The sequence below is a fragment of the Sorex fumeus genome, unplaced genomic scaffold (genome assembly GCF_029834395.1).
Source record: "Sorex fumeus unplaced genomic scaffold, SorFum_2.1 ptg000051l, whole genome shotgun sequence".
NCBI classification, from domain to species: Eukaryota; Metazoa; Chordata; class Mammalia; order Eulipotyphla; family Soricidae; genus Sorex; species Sorex fumeus.
In genome coordinates, this window is record NW_026606108.1 from 15,700,249 (window position 1) to 15,721,456 (window position 21,208).

Sequence of the window (21,208 nt, forward strand, 5' to 3'; positions counted from 1 at the left end):
ACAGGGTGAGAGATTGTCTGAGTTCATCATGTCGACCAAGACCATTCATGGTAACTCACAGTTCCAGAAGGCTGAATCTAAACATTGGACATGGGAGTCTTCCGGTGGACGATTCCACAACGAAATAGACCACATCATATTCAATTGACGGTTTTGCCTGACCGATGTCGCTGTTGTCCCAAAATTCCAAATGGAATCGGACCACCGTCTTCTTCGTGCAAAATTCTACTTCACAGAGCGGGGAGAAAGGGCTGCAAAGTTTAAAAAGAGAACTCCCAGAGTGACCACCAACTGGGAACTCTTTGGCACTATTGTGGCGACATGGGAAGATGCCATTGTTGACAACATTGACATGGAATACGATCGACTGGTTCAGCACCTCCATGATTGTGCGAGGAACGCCAAGAGAGAGATAGCCACAAAAAACGCCTGTCTTCGAAAACTCTTGAGTTTATTCGCCAACGTGGTTTGGCGCATACCTCAGGTAACCACAAGCTAATGTCCGAGCTCACAAAGCAGTGCAGAGATGCGATCAAGGAAGACCTCAAGGATAGAACAGCAGAAGTGCTGGTAGATGCAACAGAAGGCGGGAAAAGTATTCGTAATGTCCGCCTGTCCTTCACCAACTACAAGACCAAGATGACTGCCCTCTGACGTCCTGATGGATCTGTCACATCCTCCAGAACGGCAATGGAGAAGATTATCCATGATTTCTACTCAAATCTCTTCGATAGCCATATCCACTTGCCGACATACCAAATTCCACAGATTGGATATGTCGTTCCCAATGTTCTCCCTTTCGAAATCTGACACGCCATTTCGTCAGTAAAGAAATGAACAGTACCCGGCCCAGACAAGGTCAGACCTGAACACCTGAAGAACCTGCCGTCAGTACTCATCAATACACTGGCTCGGCTCTTCACATGCTACCTTTCTGAATGCAAGGTTCTGTCCCAATGGAAAACCAGCAGGACCATACTACTGTTCAAGAAGGGAAACATCCATGACATTGGCAACTATCGCCCGATCTGCCTATTGTCTGTCTTCTACAAGTTGTTCACTCGAGTCATCCTAAATAGGATTGGCAGAACACTAGATGAAGGACAAGCATGCGAGCAAGCCGGGTTCCACAAAGGAATCAGCTCCATCAACCATATCCACACGATAAGCAAGCTCATTGAGGTTTCTCGGGAGTTCAAGATGCCGCACTAACGTTCATTGATTTAAAGAAGGCCTTTGATTCTGTTGAGACGGAAGCGGTCTTTGAAGCCCTAGCCAATCAGGGCATTCAAGCTCAATACATCAAGATCCTCCGTGAGCTGTATTACGGATTCACTACCAGGATCTCACCATTCTACAAAGAAGTAATCATTGATGTCAAGAGAGGGGTTTGGCAGGGTGATGCCATTTCACCAAAACTCTTCAGCCACCCTCGAGAACATCATGCGACGACTGGAATGGGAAGGAATGGGAGTGAAGATAGATGGTCGGCAACTACACCACCTCCACTTTGCTGATGACATTGTTTTACCAAACATCAACCAAGCGGCACAAATGCTGGCCGACTTCGACCGTGAGTGTGGAAAGGTCGGTCTACAGCTGAATCTTACGAAGACAATATTTATAAGAAACAGCCTCGTTCCTGACAACCCATTCGCTCTCAACAGAACTACCATCTCCGAATGCAACAGCTATGTGTACCTAGGTCAAGAAGTCAACATGATGACCTGGCACCCGAGCTGCACAGGAGGAAGAGAGCAGCTTGGAATGCCTTCAAGAGAGTTGAAGAAATAGCTAAGAGGACGAGGAACCTCCGGCTCTGGGCACATCTCTTTGATTCCACTGTTCTTCCTGCATTAACATATGCCTCAGAGACCTGGGCCCTACGCAAACAGGATGAGAACGCTATTTGGGTCTCGCAAAGAGGAATTGAAAGAGCTATGCTTGGAATATCACATTTCACTCAAATGAGAGAAAGAATCCGGAGTTCCAACATCCGTCGATGATCAAGAATTAGGGACGCTGTCTCGTTTGCTAAGGTGTCGAAAATCAGATGGACTGGTCACGTAATGAGATTTAAAGATGACCGCTGGACTAGAGCTGTTACCGACTGGATTCCACGGGATGTCAAAAAACTGCATGGCCGCCCACCTACCAGATGGTCAGACTTCTTCATCAAGATCATGAACGATTGGTTTGAGGCTCTTCGTGTTCCTAGAAGGAACAGACGCCATTGGGCTACACTAGCATGTGACAGGGACAGATGGAGACGTTACTGGCACCCACTTGAGCAAATCGACGATTAATGGGAAGTCAAGTGATCAAGTGATCAAGTGATCTGAGAGAAGCTATTACAGAAGAGAAGTTATCCAACAAAATAGGATGACTTGGCAAGGTGTTAAAATGTGGTTGTGTTGGCATTTGTAGCCAGGGCTCAAGACCAAACATAGGCCCAATAATGTTAACTCCTACTAGCCAAGGCTAATTTCGCAATTTGTAACCAGTTTCCTTTCTACTAACAACAGAGGCAAATGCTTTACAGCATCTTTCTTCAAAGAAATCAAGCAGCCACTTGGTAGCAAATAACTTTGTAACCCTTCTTATGGAAGTGAATACTAAATAAAATTGACCCATGTTCTAGATGTAAGCACTTCTCTTTTGATCAGCCTATGTAGTATCCTACTTAGCAGGACAAAGGACCAGGGAATGTGCTGTACAGCCAAAGAGGTGTAGCAGTAAATACAGAACCATGAGATCTGCTTATCCTTTGCTGCAAAATTCAGAAGATGCCAAACTGATAGAGGGTGGCAGAATAGCCTTATAAAAGGCACACTGGGGGCACCATCTTGGAGATGATATTCTGCGAAGATGGTGCAGTATTCCCATAGATATAATGAATATACTAAATATTCAGTCATTGTACAGTGTTTAGTTCTTGACAGGTATACTATGCATCAGGCATCCAGGAGTACAAGGAAAGATTCTATTTACACAATCAGATCCTAGAGTTATGAGGACAGGGAACACACATTTGCCTAGTAATACACCATAACCAGGTTGAATTCATTCATGGGATATTAAGGTAGTTCAACATAGGGAAGTCAATGAATGTGACGTACGACAATAATAAAATGGGGTAAAAAACAATCACCATACGAAACCTCAAGAGAGGGGATATGGTGCCGCCAGCAGATCAATCTACCTGTGAGGCAAGTGCATCAGCAGTCTGATGGCACCTTCAGACTTCCAGATACCCCAAAATTGCTACTGTGCCTTTGGCCAGTCCCGAAAAACTTAGGGCAAAGTTTACTAAAAGCAAACAGCCAAAAGTTAGGTATGTGAGAGACACACCCACAAACCACCTCCAGCTCAGCTATATAATTGGAGGCAAGGCCTCTCTGGTTCCTGATCGAACTGCTTAACAGCCATGATCCCAGAGACTCAGATCTTGGAACCCAGCGGCTTTTGGCAGAGATGCGTCTGGTCCCCACAATGGGTTATTGGTGCCAGACCAGCCCAGGGGGGAAAGGGTGTTGTCCCTCTGCCTGCTTCCCCTTAGAGGCTTGGTGGCTGCCATCTTCCAGAGGCCATTGAAGTCAGGTTTGGGCCCGCAGTGATGAGACACTTGGAGTCTCACAGGACGGGGGTGAGGAGCCGGCCCTTTCCTCCTCACCCCAACAAGACCTCAAGTCACCACCCACGAACGGCCTCTCTGGCTCCTGATCAAGCTGCTTAACGGCCATGATCCAAGAGACTCAGAAACAATTCTTGGAACCTACAGGCTTTTGGCAGAAATGTGTCCAGTCCCCACAGTAGGTTACCAGTGCCAGGCCACCCCAGGGGGGAAAGGGTGCTGTCCCTCCATCTGCTCCCCCTTGGAGGATCGGTGGCCACCATCCTCCAGAGGTCATTAGAGAGTCAGGATTGGGCCTGCAGTGATGAGACACGCTGGGCCTCACAGGATGGGGGTGCAGCCTGCCCTTCCCCACCCTAACGAGATCCCAATTTGCCGCCCACAAACGGTCTCTCTGGCTCCTGATCAAGCTGCTTAACGGCCATGATCCCAGAGACTCAGGAACAAATCTCAGAACCCAGCAAGTTTTGGTAGAAATCCCTCCTGATTTAATTGTTAAAATTTCAGAATTCCAAAATCACGCAGCCACTACTGTGGCCACGCAACATCATATGCCATTCATAACCAGCAGTAGAAAGCCAATTGTCTATGTATGGTTGCCTTTTCGGCAGATCTTAGTGTTGGGGTAAAATCCCAAATAATAATGGTGGGTCTGGTGTCAAAATATTGAATGTAATCAAAGTAGAGCGAGTAATGTGGAAATCATCTGCCCCACAGGTAGGGGGAGGGTGTGGAATGGAGGTTATACTGGGTTTTTGTGGTGGAAAATGGAAAATGGGCACTGGTGAAGGGACGGGTGTTTCATTGTATGACCAAGACTTAAACCCAAAAGCTTTGTAACTGCTCTCACAGTGATTCAATAAATAAAATTAAAAAGTAAGGTGGAGGGGGCCGGAGAGATAGCACAACGGGTAGGGCATTTGCCTTGCACTTGGCCGACCTAGGTTCGATTCCCAGCATCCCATATGGTATCCTGAGCACCACCAGGAGTAACTCCTGAGTACAGAGCCAGGAGTAACCCCTGTGCATCGCCGGGTGTGACCCAAAAAGCAAAAAAAAAAGTAAGGTGGAATTCATGCCCAATTCAATCAGCCTAATCAATGGCTGAATAAATAGCAATACTCCTATGTAAAAAAAAATAAAATGAAAGAAATCTCAAGTGATTGACTATAGAAAATAATAAAGTTGTAAAGATGTAAAATCAACATACAGAAAAGAGTTGCATTTGAATATATAAGATATTCAGTCATTAATAGGACTATTCTATTCACAATAGCTCAAAACCAGCAAAATATCTAGGAATAAATAAAAAAAAGTGTAAAATGTACACAACAAATTACAAGACTGTTGAAAGAAATTGAAGAAGACAAGCTTACTGATAGGAAGAATTGATGTTACTAAAATCTACAGTTAGTACAGTTCCTATACAAATTCAGTGGCATTTTTTTCACATAATTAGGAAAAAAAGAAAATTTATGTGAAACCATAAAAGAACCCCAAATTGTCAAGACAATAAAAGAATAAAGAGCTATCACAATTCCTGATATCAAGCTATATTTTCAAACTAAAGAAATGAAAACACTGTTCCAAGTGTCGACATACACAACAATGGATAGATTATATTCCCATATATCACTGTATAACTGTCCTCCCATTGTTCATCAATTTTCTTGAGTGGGCCCAGTAACATCTCCATCGTGAGACTTTGTTGTTACTGTTTTTGGCATATTGAATACATCATGGGTAGCTTGCCAGGCTTTGCTGTGCGGGCAAGATACTCTCGGTAGCTTGTCGGGCTCTCCGAGAGGGGCGGAGGAATTGAACTCAGGTCGGCCATGTTAGCTGCATGCAAGGCAAACGTCCTGCCCACTGTGCTATCGCTCTCCAGCCCATTCCCATATATACAGTTAACTAATATTTAACCAGGGAGCCCCAGTCAACAAAGAGAGACAAGAAACAGTCTAACAAATGGTGTTAAGAAAACTGGACAGCCACATGCAGAATAGTGATACTGAACTTCTATCTTATATAGTCAAATATTAATTTAAAATGGATCAAGGACTGGAATGTTAGACCTGATAGCATAGCACTCTTAAAGGAAAACATAGATGATAAGTTCTTTGACATTGGTCTTGGTTATGAAGTTTTGGCTTTGACACATACAAGAATAAACAAGAGGGACAATATCAACTGAAAAGTTTCTGCACAGCAAGGGAAAACCAAAATGGAAAGACAGAACACCAAGAGGAGAAAATATTAGTAAGCCATATATCTGACAAGGGGTTAATTTTGAGGATATGTTAAGAGTCCACACAATGGGGGCAGAGCAATAGTAGCAGGGGTCAGGGTGTTTGCCTTGTACATGGACAGCCCGGGTTCAATCCACTGAACCCTATATGGTCCTCCTAAGCCCATCAGGAGTTATCCCAAGCACAGTCAGGAATTAGCCCTGCCAAAACCAAAAATAAAAAATTCACACAATTCAATTTTTTTTTAAGTAAAACATTTTATTTGGAGATTTTGAAGGGAAGGAGAAAGAGAAAGTGGGAGAGAGTGGAGACTAATGTGCTCAAGAGAGAACCTGAGCTTCTCCAAGGGCAGAGAGAGCCCCTACACACACTCCAGCATTAGGCAAGAAAGTATGAAAGTACACATCTCAAGAGGGGAGATGCGGGCGACACATGTGCTTAGGCACCAATGTGCTCAGCCACGTGGACATAAGCAGCATATGGGCTCCGGTAGCATATGCTCACCTAATTCAGTATTTTAAAAGTAATCCATCTTATTTAAAAATGGGTTGAAGATATAAAGATATTTTTTCCTAAGAAGACATACAGATGACTTCAGGTACATGAAAAGATGCTTACCCTTACTAATCATGAAGGGCTGGAGCAATAGCACAGCGGGTAGGGCGTTTGCCTTGCACACAGCCAACATGGTCGACCCAAGTTCGATTCCTCCGCCCCTCTCGGAGAGTCCAGCAAGCTACCGAGAGTATCTCGCCCACACGGCAAAGCCTGGCAAGCTCCCCGTGACGTATTCGGTATGCCAAACACAGTAAAAAGTCTCACAATGTTAATGGGCCTGCTCAAGCAACTGGATGAACAACAGGAGGACAGTTGCAGTGACTAATCATGAAATTAAAAATCAAAACTACAATGAAATATCAGTTCACACCTGTGATAAATGACTTTTATTAAGACAAGAAATACCAATGGATACCTTTATATTAGCAGTTGGCAAAGCTATGGAGAAGAGAGAAACTGTCCGTTGTTAGTGGAAATGTAAATAGCATCAGCCATTAGAAGTGGTACAGAAGTTTCTCAAAAAATATATAAATACAATACACACAATGAAATGGTGTTTATCTCTGAGAATGAAAGAAATTTCCCATTTGTGGCAACATGGATTAGCTTTTAGGACATTATGTTGAGATAGAAAACAGCATGAAAATCATATGTATGGAGTATTTTTAAAAGCCAGTCAGGCTCTCTTGCCACGCCCTTCTCCCTTGAACAAGTGTCTTGCATGCTTGTCTCTGTTTCTTTGCTTATTTTCAGTCTGGAGAAGCTTGTGTTCTTGCTCAGTTAAATACTTCTCTCTTTCCCCTCACATCTTTCTAAATAAGCTTCAGTAAAAGCTATCTTGCTTCACCATTTTGCCTCTTCCTGAAACTTTTCTGTGAGAAAAAAGACGACAAACCTGAAACTTTTGAGGTTGGGGTTGACCTGATGTAGGCCAGGATTTTCCCCCAAGTACTGCTAGCCACGAAATCTGATAGCTCCTCAGCTCAGCACTAACCTGCAGCTCCTGTGCTTGGGGCTGGTTCCAGACTCCCAGGCCTTGGCATGGAGGCCTAAACACACAAGATGGAGAGACACACCAGAGTCAGAACCTTTCAGCCAGGAGAATGAGTAGAGAGGGACCCTGAGAACTCACTTCCAGGCTGGTACACAGCACTGACTTTATATTCCCCCAGATTTGGAACTAGAGGCACTGCAGTCACTCCTGACACCCTGTCTACAGATCAAAGGGAAGTCACCAGAAGGAAGATCCTGACGCTATTTCCTCTTCTCTGTCAAGCTTAGAGTGACAGGTTCTCCAAAGTCTTGCTTTCATTTTTCATGTTGTTTGAACTCGTTCACTGGCTTTAATAAACACTATCAATTGTTTTCTTGTTTTTCTTTTAAAAAACCAAACAGGCTCTGGCGTGGATGTGGCGAGAAAGGGACCCTCCTTCACTGCTGGTGGGAATGCTGACTGGTTCAGCCCTTTTGGAAAACAGTATGGACGATTCTCAAAAAATTAGAAATCGAACTCCCATTTGACCCAGCAATACCACTCCTGGGAATATATCCCAGAGAGGCAAAAAAAGTATAGTCAGAGTGACATCTGCACTTGTTTGTTCATTGAAGCACTTTTTACAATAGCCAGAATCTGGAAAAAACCTGAGTGTCCAAGAACAGATGACTGGTTAAAGAAACTTTGGTACATTTACACAATAGAGTACTATGTAGCTGTTAGAAAAGATGAAGTCATGAAATTCACATACAAGTGGTACTACATGGAAAGTATCATGTTAAGCGAAAGGAGTCAGAAAGAGCGGGATAGACGCAGAAAGATTGCATTCATTTAGGGAACATAAAGTAACTAAATAGGAGACTAACACCCAGGAGTGGCCGAGATTAGTACCAGGAATTTTGCTCCATGGCTTGGAGGCCAGCCACACATGCTAGGGGAAAAGGGAGCTCAGATAGAGAAGGGAGCGCCAAATAAAGGGTGTTGGGAGGATCCTCCCAGGATGGGAGCAGCATGCTGAAAGTAGACTATAGACCAAATATGATTGCCACTGAATGCCTCTTTTGCAAACCACAACACCCAAAAGGAGAGAGAGAACAGAGGGGAATGCCCTTCCACAGAGGCAGAGGGGGATGGGGGGTGGGAGGGATACTGGGATCCGTGGTGGTGGGAAATGGGCACTCCGTGGTGGTGGGAAATGGGCACTGGTGGAGGGATGGGTATTTGATCATTGTATAATTGAAACCCAAGCACAAAATTTGTAAGTCTACAACTGTACCTCATGGTGTCTCACTAAGAAAGAAAGAAGAGAGAGAGAGAGAGAGAGAGATTAATTGATATCGCAAAAAAAAGCAGGCTGGAGAGATAGTTAAGCCACATATGGCCAATCCTGATGTGATCCCTAGCAGAGCATGGTACCTGAGCCCTGCTGGGTGCAGCTCTGGAGGCCCTTGACCCAGCTCAGGTCATCCCAGACACTAAGGGGCCTGAGCAGCACTGCATCCTCAGGTTCTTGTGTTGAATTGCTGGCCTTGTTGGTGAAGTTGCCAAGAGGATCATCAAGCCTCCTGAAACCCTCTTGGGAGCCCATTCCCCTGCCTCTCATCCCCTCCACCCCACTGAATGAATGAATGAATAAATAAATAAAAGAATAAGTTGCTTTCACTTAATTTTTTTGACATTTTGGGCCACACCAAGTCATGCTCAGGGCTTACGAACTCTGCTCACGGATCACTCCTGGCAATGCTTGGACCAAAACTGGGATAACTGTGCAAGACAAGCTCCTTCTCACTGCCACTACCAAAGACATTGCCCTCTCCCTGTCTTATCCCCCCTGGCTCTCCAACCCTTACTTGAACCTAATATAAAATAAATATTTGACTCTTGAAGGAAACTCATGTGCTGCATATTCAAGGACAGTGGCATGCCCTCTTAGAGTAAGGTAGCATGGTTTCTAATTCTAGATTGACTCTGCCTTAAGACAGGTACCCAGTTCCTTTAAGCATCCACCCCCTCTCCTGCAGGCTAGAATCCTGAACTATTCTGGGTCAAGTATCAAACAAGATGAACATTCAGTGAAATTGTGAGTTAGAATTTAAATTATTGGGCTGGAATGATAGTACAGCAGGTAGGGCACTTTTCTTGTTTTCCTGCAAGACTCACCAGGAGTGATGCCCGAGTGCAGAGCCAGAAGTAAGCCCTGAGCACTGCTAGGTGTGGCCCCAAAGCCACCCCCATCTCAATTTTTTTTGTTTTCTATTACTATTTTTAGTGCTGGTGATTGAACTGGGGGCCTCACACTATACCACTGAGCTATATTTCTGATTCCCAAATTTATTTTACCTTTGCTTTAGAGGGAGACAGAAATACAAGGTGCCTGACTTGTTAGGTAACAATAATTTTCCCCGCCTGCCTGCCTGCCTGCCTGTCTCCCTTTTCCCTCCCTCCCTCCATCCCTCCCTCCCTCCCTTCATTCCTTCCTCATCTTTCCCTCCCTCCTTCCCACCTTCTCTCTTTTTTCTTTACCTGTTGTTCCTCAGGGGGGCGATTTCTGGCTCTATGCTTAGGAGTGACCACTGGCCATGCTCAGGGGACTGTATATAGTACCAGGGGTTTTAACTGGGTTTGCCACATGCAAGGCAAGTGCCATACATATTGTACTGTCTCTCCAGTAGGGATTATTTCTTGGAATATTCTTCTCTTGCAGGCATCTTCCTAATTATGCAAGCTCTTGAGGTTTGCTAAGACCTCTCCTTAACACTACTTGAGTTTCTCCCAAGGACTAGAGAGTATATATTGCTACACAGAAATTAAGATCAGAGTATTTTCCACAGCAGGATTGCCTTAGTTTCAGACAGCAGGATTTTGAATTATACATAAAACTCCTCCTTGTAATTTTTCTTTCTCTTCCTAGAGGCGTTTAGTGTGTTTATTGTTTTGTTTCTAGTTTAGTCACTGTGAAATTACAAAGTTATTTTCATGATTGAGTTTCAGGCATACAGTGTTTCAGCACCAAACTCTTCAGTGTCCACTTCTCTACCAATGCCACCCCTCTGACCCCCATTAGCCTCCCACCCACCCACCTACCAGTCTGCTTCTACAAGAGGCACTTCATTTTTATTTATTTTTTGGTATATGTTTTTGCACCATGGTTTACAGAACTGTTGGATTTCATACCTAACACTTCACCACTTTTAGCACAACCTCCTCCTCCCAGTTGAACGCTTGCCACTACCAAAGACATTGCCCCCTCCCTGTCTTATCCCCCAGCCCTCTTGAGTGGCATGTTTTCTACTGAACACCAGTTCTCATGTTCTCCGTTTTTATTGTCATTGGGTATTTATTATTCCACCACTGTGTTTCTTTTTACCCTGCATATGAAAGAGATCATTCTGTGTGGGTCTCTCTCCCTCTAACTTCACTCAGCATGATGCTCTCCATGTCCCTCCATGTCGTGGCAAATTTCATGACTATTGGCCAAGCAATATTCCCCATTATGTATATGTATCATAGTTTCTTTATCTGGTCATCTATTCTTGGACACTTGAGTTGCTTCCAGATTTTTAGCTATTGTGGACAATACTGCAAAGAACATAGGAGTGTAAATGTCTTTTCTCCATTGTGTTTTTGGGCCCTTAGGGTACATGACAAGATGTGGAGTTGCCAGGTCAGTAGAAGCCCAATTCCTAAATTTTTTAGAAATGTCCATATTTTCTAGAAAGACTGGAACAGTCAGCATTCCCACCAGCAGTAAATGCGAGTCCCTTTCTCCACGCATCTGTGCCAGCACAGTTGTTCTTGTTCTTTTTGATGTGTGCTAGTCTCTTAGAGTTCATGTTTGTATGAAAATAGAAGAGACAATAATACCCAAACCACAAAACCAAGTATTCTGGAATTACAATACATGGCAATATTTTTTCCCCCAAGATCCCCAAATGTAAAGGTTTAATTAGATTATTTTCACATTCCACCTATTAACACTAAGCATCACCACTTCCTCTATTATTTGTCCCACTTCCTGCTCCCCCAATGGACCATTGCTGGGAGCAGGCCTGGATCTCCCTTAGAAAGTTGTGCCATGTTGTCTTTAATTCAATGCCATTTCCTAAACAGATGGTTCATTTTACAGCAGTTATTTCAGTTATTTGTAGAAACAATAGAAATTGGTTACTTAACTATTTTATTCTTGAGCTACTTTCTAGTGCTTTACAGTGGAATATAAAGAATTCAGCACACTGGCAAATACTTTTAGAGTGAAATATGCTAGTGACAATTTAGTAATTTGGAAGGCATTATCTTTCAGTTTTCAAAGGACTAGGGCTATCTGTGTCCTACTCCAAAGACTTTTAGGTGTCCTTTAAATTTGACTATAGTCAAATCTAATAACTCAAGGACGTGGATTTTAGTGACCAGATCAATCGCTGTGTAGGGTAGGTGTGGTTTGTTAACCGAGTGCATCAGTCTGGAATATGCCAAGATCTCTTGCACATTTCACCAAACACTTTTCACATTAGTGAAGTTCTATTAAATGTAGCTTACTTATCACAGACTTTGAGGTGAATTGTTGTGCCCTCACCTCAAACTTCTTTGTTTAAGTCTAATTCTTTGGGCATGATTTGGTCATGAAACTGGAGCTCTTGTGAATGGGATGTGTCTTCTTTTCACTAGAGAGAACTTGTTTGATTCTTCTATCTTTTGAGAATATAAAAAAATGTCTGTGACATGTAAAAGTCCCCTCACTTGATTTAGACATACAGATGCCATTTCTGTTGTTATTAAAACAACCCGTGAGTTCTAGCAGACCAAAATGTACTAAAACACAAGCCTAATTCACCAGAAATATGAGAAGCCTAGGTAGGAGAGATCATCTGACAGTAAGGGAAGATAAGTCTGGAAAAGGGCTTCAAAAGAGCCTGAAATTGTCACTGTATGGAACCGACTAAGAATATGCAACTAGAGGTTGGTTTCTGACGAATTGAAGGTTTCTGAAGGTTGGTTGGATTGATATTTGGGGCCAGGAGAAGTTCCCTCTGGATATACATGAGGAGCTGCTAAAGAGAACAGCTTTCCTCAGGACTGGAGCTACCAACACAGTTCTGAGCCCGGGAGTTGGGAAAAAGGAACTTCCTAATTTTTTCTCAGAAACTGTAAAGGCAGAATGATGCATTCTGATAAAAATTATGATGAAGTTACTGGATTTCAAAGATAAGCAGAATGTTTAGGAAAAGTAATCTATGTATAAAGAGGGAAGTAAATTTTTTTTTCAGTACTGACTGCTGCCTATCTCCAAGGTTAGAATTGCAGACATTACTTTGAACTCACGTTTTAGCATGGTTTTGATACAGAGTGATATAGATGGAAATATTTGTAGACACATATTTGTAACTGGCTATTATAAACACATGCGCATACGTATTTTTTCCTGTCTACAAAGAGAGTCTCCACACACACACAAAAAGTTCCACAATCTTGTAGCAATGAGCACATTCAACACCCAGCTCTTTTCAATAAAGGAAACAGGCTTATTGAAGAAATGACTGATTCCAAGCAGAGGCAGGGTATTTATAAGATGAGTCTGGAATTTCTTGTGGAACCATAATAAAGGAAATGAAAAAAATCCCCAAAACCGAAGACAGTGGGTTCATATCTAAGGCCCCCCCCCCGAAGCCAATTGAAAGAGCTTCCCAACTTGAGCAACAAGATAAAACAGTATTAGATTATAACCCAAAGTGCATCATAAATAGCTTCTAGTTCATACACAAATGAGTAAGTAAAATAGAATAGTTAAATCATTGGCACAAAAGAATTTTTTTGTTTTATTTTTGCCACTTATTTTTAAATTTTTATTAGTTAAACACCATGAGGTACAATTGTAGACTTACAAATTTTTGTGTTTGGGTTTCAGTTATACAATGATCCAGTACCCATCCCTCCACCAGTGCCCATTCTCCATCATTTACATTTTTTAAAAATTTTTGTTTGTGAAACACCATGAGGTACAGTTGTAGATTTACAAATTTTTGTGCTTGGGTTTCAATTGTACAATGATCAAACACCCATCCCTCCACCAGTGCCCTTCTCCACCACCACGGGTCCCAGTATCCCTCCCACCCCCCATCCCCCCATCCCACCCTGCCTCTGTGGCAGGGCATTCCCCCCTGTTCTCTTTCTCCTTTTGGGTGTGGCACAAAAGAATTTTAAATAATTTCTATAAGCGTTATATTGCCAAGTACATAAGATATAACTTCCTATTCTTAAGTATGTGCTACGTATTTTGCCCTCCATCCAAAGGCTAGAGCATGGAAAGGAATGGATAAACCTAGCTAACAATGCATCAATATTGGTTCTTTAGTTTTGACAAATATAATAATGTGAGATATTAATACGGACAACCAAAGACTTGGAGTAAGGGGCCTTCTATGACCTTTGTGGCTTTTCTGTAAATCTGAAACTATTATAAAATTTAAGAATACCTTTTAAAACTCTAAAACCCATAAATATTTTCTTTCTTGCTTACATCTGTTCTTCCATCAATTCTTCTCTCATATATTTACTATGACTATAATGCCATTCATCACATTTTATATATGTTAATAATGGAGTTTGTGACAATTTTTGAACTACTTTAATTATTAGTAACACTGTATTTCTATTTGATTCTTTCTTTTACTCTTTTTTCTTTAAACACTTGTTTACAAAAATGTTCATAATACACATGTTACAAGCATTCAGTATTCCAAACCAATTCTACCACCAATATGACCTCTACATCGTTGTCCCCATTTTACCCATGTTCCCCCTTAGTAGGCAAAAACTGATGTATTTCATATTGCTTGTTGTGACTAAATGGCTAATGAAATTACAAAAAAAATACTTCAGTAGAAGAAAATTTGTGCAAATTGTTTTATCTCACCATGGGGTCATGTCTGAGGGTTTATTAAGCTGTTTGTGGTAGTTGGTTCTTCTGTTTTTATTGAGTATAGTTGGCTTCTATGTTACTTTCACATCAATTCGGTGTGCTCCTGCTGGGATGTCAGTATTGTAGAATTTGGAGCTGTTGCAGACACAAATGCAGCTGTGTGCTCCATAAACTCCAGGGTATGTACCTGGGCTGTGAATTTACATGGCAGTAGTTGTGGGCTTGTGGGATATGGGGCATTTGGAAGTGGGAATGGGGAAAGCCACTCACCCCTACTCCCATAAGACTCTAGAGTTCTCAGTTTATAGAACCAGCCTACCTGGAATTTTCAGCAGTTTGTCATCTCTGCAGACATTATTCATGAAGCAGTATAATTAGGCTGTTGGCATGGTGACAGATGTGGGTTGTGGATGCAGTTGCTGGAGCTTGGGCAGAGTGGAGATTCAACCTGCCCCCATCCCAAGGGTGCCCCAGAGTTTTCAGCTGGAAGACCAGTGAACCTGTGAATTTAATCATGAGTCTGTCAAGCTGGGCCAGTGGCTGAACTTACATGGCAGGGGATGTGGGATCTCTACTAGATTCTTAAAATCACCATATTTTTTATTTTAGAGTGGTCCCCTCAAGCAAATCTCAGGACATCTGGAACATCCTCCTTGAAATTCTCAGTTTGATTGGCTGTCAGTTAATATCACGGCCCCAGATTGCAGTGCTTCTTGGATACTGTGGTGCAGAGATTACCTAGTGATAGTCAAAGGCCTCCTGGACTGTACTCATGATGCCCAGTAGACCTGGGATCAAACTTAGGTTGGCCCACATGCAAGGCATTCACTTTCACTGTATACTTACTATATGACCTCTGTACTTATAATTTTTTTTATTGTTTAGGGCACTTGGCCCAGAGGTGCCCCATCGGCCACTAAAACCACATCTGGCAGTGCTCAAGGTCCGTCTTATGCAGATGGACCTTGAACACTGCATTCTACATGCAAGGCATGACCTATGTCACTTAGGCCACATTCTGGCCCCCAATATGTTTTTGAAATGAGGGAGTTGGAGAGAGAAAGTGCCAATTATCAAGAACTTTTTATTCTGATAATATTTTGCTTTGATATTGCTATTTTATTTAAATATTCAGTTGTATTATTCAGTTGTAGCCAAGTATTTGAAGGACATTTGACCCAAGATAAGGCTTTCTCAATCAGCACAGCCCCTCAGTATGTTTGAGCCAGTTACATAATCAAAACCATAAAAACAAAACATGTTCTTAATTCTCCCCCCCCCGTAGGATCTCTCTCTCTTTCTGTCTCTCCTTTTTTCTCCACTTTCTCCTCTTTCTCTCCCTTCTTCTCTTATATATACACACAAGCATCTTAATTGCATGATTTAGCTTCTCATATACATAACATCTTCTGCCTTTACTCATTACTGGGAAGAAGAATGCCCAATTGCTCCCATTCCAGTCTGGCAGAGCTCAGTTCAGTTGTAGCCAAGATGAAGCTTATCTAGAGTACACAACAGTTTTCATTAGTAGCAGAACACTGTTGTGAGTTCTGTGATTAATTGTCACCTCTGGTAAATATAGTGGAAATAACAGGTTTTAAATTTTTTAAAAAATGAGAAGAATCTCTCTTCCCATCCCTCAAAGCAGAATAAGTGTCCAGAACTCTACATTTTTAAAACAACTTTAATTGGAGATAGGTTCTAAAATGGGCTGGAGTGATAGCACAGGGGTAGGGCATTTGCCTTGGCTGACCCGAGTTCAATTCCTCCACCTGTCTCGGAGAGCCCGGCAGCTACTGAGAGTATCTCACCCGCATGGCAAAGCCTGGCAAGCTACCCGTGACGTATTCGATATGCCAAACACAGTAACAACAAAGTCTCACAATGGAGATGTTACTGGGCCTGCTAGGTTCTAAAATCTTCACATTTTAGCACATTTTAGCACAACATCACTAAATCCAATGACCCCATGAAGCAAATGAGAAGAGATTTTAAGAAAATTCGATCAACTTGGTCAGGAGGTAGCTATTAAATTTGCAAAATGATCCTGTTCTATATTCCTTTCAGTGTGTTCCCCATATTTCTGTCCTCCCCCTTTTGTTTTTTCCTCCCTTCTCTTTGTGGTTGTTTCTGTGATAACCAGGGGACATTTTGTGGTTCTTGAAAGCTTGGGTTGTGATGTTCACATACTTGGTTTCACTGTGCCAGAGATCGCACACTTTATTGTAATGCCAAGGATACCAAACAGCAAAGCCAGTGGGTTAACGCTGTGGTGTGGGGGTTGGGGCTGGTGATTGAATTCACTGCTTTGCCAACTTTGAACTTGCAAGGCGAGCATTCTACCACTGGCCTATCCCTGAGGTCCCTGTTATTAGAGAACCCTCCACAGTAGTGCTTGAGAACCAGGGACTGCTCTGGGGTATACTTGGTCGAGAATTATGGATCTGGGGGTCAGTGTTCAGGCCTTGTGGTGCTTGGGAGCCACCGTAGCTATACCTAGCAGTGCTCAGGGGTCATCTGGGGAAGACTGCTGGAATTCAAACTTGGAGCCTCATGCATGCAAAGTTTGTGTTTTACCCCTTTGAGCTATGTGTCTGCCCCTTCTCCCTGTGTCTTTAAAATATGAATCAATTTAGAAAGATAGAATTCACACATATTTAGCAATTCAACCAACGTTCACATATGCTCATTTATGTAATGTCTTCTGTATGCAAGGCTTCTCATTAGGCACCACAGCATTGGACAAAGGGAACCACTCCTCTGTGGTATCGCATATGTTATAAGGTCATTACCTTGAAGAAAAACACAGTCATCTTGTCAGTTGATGTTTCCTTTTAGATACATAGGAAAAGGCCATGATGGGGGTGGCCCAGCTTGCCCTGTATAGCAGGATAACAGAAAGAGTAGTAGCAAGGACAATAATGGACACAAAAAAGCAACACAAAACCAAAAAGTAGGGTGTAAATGCTTTTAGAAATCATCAGATTCAAGCAAAAAGCAAGAAAACCCTTGGTGTGAGTCGCACTGTATTTCTTCATGTCTTCATCTTCCCAGTTTCTCTTCCCATGACTGTTCTTCTGAGCATCAGACCAAGAGCCTAGAAGCACTGGCTAAAACAAGATTAAGTGTTTCCATATGTCTGTTTCCAAGAAAACAGCAGCAGCAACAACAACAACAACAATAAATGAACTAGAGGAGAGAAAATATTAAAATTCTTCTAATGAATCACTCTTCAACTAGCCTTAATTTTCTGTTTGTATTATAAATAGGGGTTATGTATCTTAATGCAATAATTCATAGATTGCTGGCTTATAGTTTATAGACAATGATACATTTAAATATGACTAGTGTTTGTTGTCTGAGGAGAAGTATGCTAAGATTTTGCTTAGCAGAGGGAGGCGTAAAGACTAACTAAATACCAGCCAGCACTCCTGAAGACTCTGCTCTAAGAAGGGATTTGCCTGAAGACATCACAGGTTGTCAGACTTGTTGGAGAATTTTAAAAAACCAGTAGACCAATACTAAGCCTAGGACTGAAACCGAAGGGGGGGGGGGGGCGGGCGGGAAGCACAACTTAATCCTAAGTAGCATAAAAGCAGCTCTGTGTATCTCGATTATTTGTAAGGAATTGACAATTGAGGTAGAGATGACCTCTAAAGTGTTACAGCTCACTAGTGTCTCCCTGCACCAGTTAGAGTCTGGAGGGATTTAGACAGCTCCAACAGGAGTTTCATGGCGATTGAATTCACAAGTTGGGTACCAGAGAGATAGTACAGATGGGCATAATGCTTGCCTTGCACACGACTGACCCACATTCGATCTCTGGCACCCCTTATGATTCCCCGAGACCTGCCAGGAGTGATCCCTGAGCACCGCCAGGTGTGGCCCTAAAGCAACAACAACAACAACAACAAAACCAATTCACAGGTATGTAAAACACCTGTATCTGTTTCTAACTAATAATAATGTGTCCAGAATGTGTCATGCTTTTTGTTCTTTTTCTTGTACCCAGAATTCATTTTTCCCAACTCCCAGAATCTTCTCTGCAACTGCAATCATTCCTTCTTTGTGAGTAGAAGCCCATTCTGCAGGATTGGGGTGACACTGAGGAAAATCTGACTAGAAAGAAAACAAAGCCCAAAAAACAACTTAGGAAAAGGGGGAGGGAAGTTAAAGTGAATTGAGTTTACTGAAGATGCTCCTTGCTGCCAAAGGAAATAACAAATTTGCCAATTGGCCTCATGGAATCCTACACTGGGCACAGAGACAAGTGGAGCAGATGTTAGAGTTCTCCCTGGATTTTGTGTCCAGACTCATGTATGTCCCTTAGAGTCCCCAAATGTAATTGTTCATGTTCCCTCAGTTCATTCCAGTTCTCATTCAGAAGTGATTGACACAGAAGTTGAGGGGTAATGGATTTTTTTTAAATGTCCCTTACTTCCTGGAAGTCCCAGTATGTTCCAGGCAAGCCCTGTCACTTCTGGAGCCTGCCATCTCTACATGTTTTACCCTTTACTCCCTCTTTCTGTCAGTCAAACCTGCTTTTTACACCACACCGAGAACTCTCCTCTGACCCTTACTAGAAAGGGTCAGTCACACTAATATTTACCTCCCTGGCGCATGTCCATGGTCCCTAGGCAAACCAGAAATCTCAATGAGCTTGAGGGGAGAGTTAATGAAATACAAACCAACCATTCTAACATTTCACAACCAGGAAGGGCTCATCGAAAACAAATGTAAATTTTATTAAAATGTCAGGATTGAAAACGTTCAAAAAAACATGTTAGAAGAACATTAACATCATATGTGGAAAGCAGAGGGATTGGTTCCATTTCTTCAGGAAGAGCTCACAATATGACAGTGATTCTCACAGCCACATGTTCTGAGGAACTTGCATCTCAGGGAGGAGGAGCAGAAGGAGATGTGACGAGTCAGCCTGAGCATTAATCTCAAAGAAGAGCTCCTGAACTGATCGGAATCCTTCCTTCAGACTTAGTGGTCCAAGCTCGTTTATGAAGTACCACCACTACTAACAACATAAAATCATGTGGAATCATATTTCCCCTTGCTTTGATTAAGCTGCTCTTTCAACTGAGTCCATCTCGCCTTTGCAACTAGACTGTGAATTGCAGATTAGGAATTGAATCTTAGTTTTCTCTTTTCTCCTCCTTTCCCCTACTGTAATGTCAGTGCCTGGGCCAGAACAGCAACCAACAGTAGATGCAGAATTATTCACAAAACTGTAATAATACTGAAGAAAACTTACTTTGCTCACCTCCTATTCAGGCATATGCATTCTGTAACTCTCCAGAGTAATAATCTCTCTCTCCCCTTCCCAGACATCCCCAGGCTAGTGAACACTCACCATCATCAGGTCAGGCCCGATACACAGTTTTTATGAAAAGGCAAGACTAAACAAATTGGTAAAACTCAGAAATGCTGGCTTTGCTCAACACACACTGCCTCAAACCTGCAAACATTGTCTTTCTGCCATCTGGGCACAGCACTTGGGACATCCTGCCCTCGTCATCTCTATTAGCTTGCTGGGGCTGCTACAAGAGAGTACTACAGACCAGGTGGCTTGGACCACAGAAGGTGTTAGAGATTCATAGAGTCCTGAGACCCTTGACCCTCAGTCTTGGGGATGGCTTCATGACCTGTTGGCATGAGTCCAGTTAGGAAAGCCCAGATGTAGGAAGATTTTCAGTGGACTGAGGAATTTTCTTGGAGAGCAAATAGGATCTCAGCTTTAGAGCTGTGTAAAGGGCTCTCTTTTCCTCCTATGCAAATTCAGGATGTATGAACTGGGACAGAATTCTTCCATATGTTCTCTTTTTCTGTTTATCAAGGACAGTTCCCACATGGCTACATTTTATTATCAACTGTCACTAACTGTGGCACAGACATTTTCCATCTTCTGCAAGAATAGAATAGCAGTTCTAAAGTTTGAGTCTCATTTTACAACCTTAAGATTCATTATCTATATGGCTTGTATCTGGTGTACTCGGGATGTTATTTACTGCAGGGGAGTGAGGATGTAGAGCACAAAAGATGACTAATCTTGGGCATTTTGAGTCAGACTTAGCAATTATTAGACCAACAGGTTTTCAGATTTCCTTTATTCTCTTCTTTTATTTGGGGTGGGTGGGTGGCTATACTCAATGGTGCTGAGGTCTTACTTCTGGCTCTTTGCTCAGGGATCACTTCTAGTGGACTTGGGGGACCATAATGGATGCCAGGGATTAAACCCAGGTTAGTCATATGCAAGGCAAGCAACCCCCACCCCATAGTATCTCTCCAGCCCCAAATAGTTTTTTTTTTATTTTAATTTAACAAGACTGGAATCTTTAAAATTAAAAGTGTATTACATAAGAAGTGTTATTCTTTATAACAACCGAGTTAAAGATCTCTAATATAAGTTAAAGATCTCTAATACCCTCATTCCCAGAGATGAGAATTGTGCAGTTGCAAGAGGTCTGGGGGTGCACACAGACATCTCCTTGGGAAACAATGGAATAGACTCAAGTGGCTTTTCTCCCAGTTCTCTTGCTCCCACACCACTTGGTCTCTGCTTCCAGTCCTACTGTTTTAACACCAATAAAGTTAATTCTCTTTTATTTACCCATTAGGAACACTTTTTCTTTCCAAATTTGTTTCCTTTTGACAGAATCTTAAAAGGAGTTTGACTGCAGAAGGAAAAAGCACATGGAGTGGAAAGTTAGGAGCAAAGAGTACAGGGTAATATTAAGGCCCTTGCAATCGCATGCAGCTGACCGAGGTGTGATCTCTGGCACCACACCTGGTCTCCAAAGCCCTGACAGGAGTGATTTCTGAGCACAGAGCCAGGAGTACGTCCT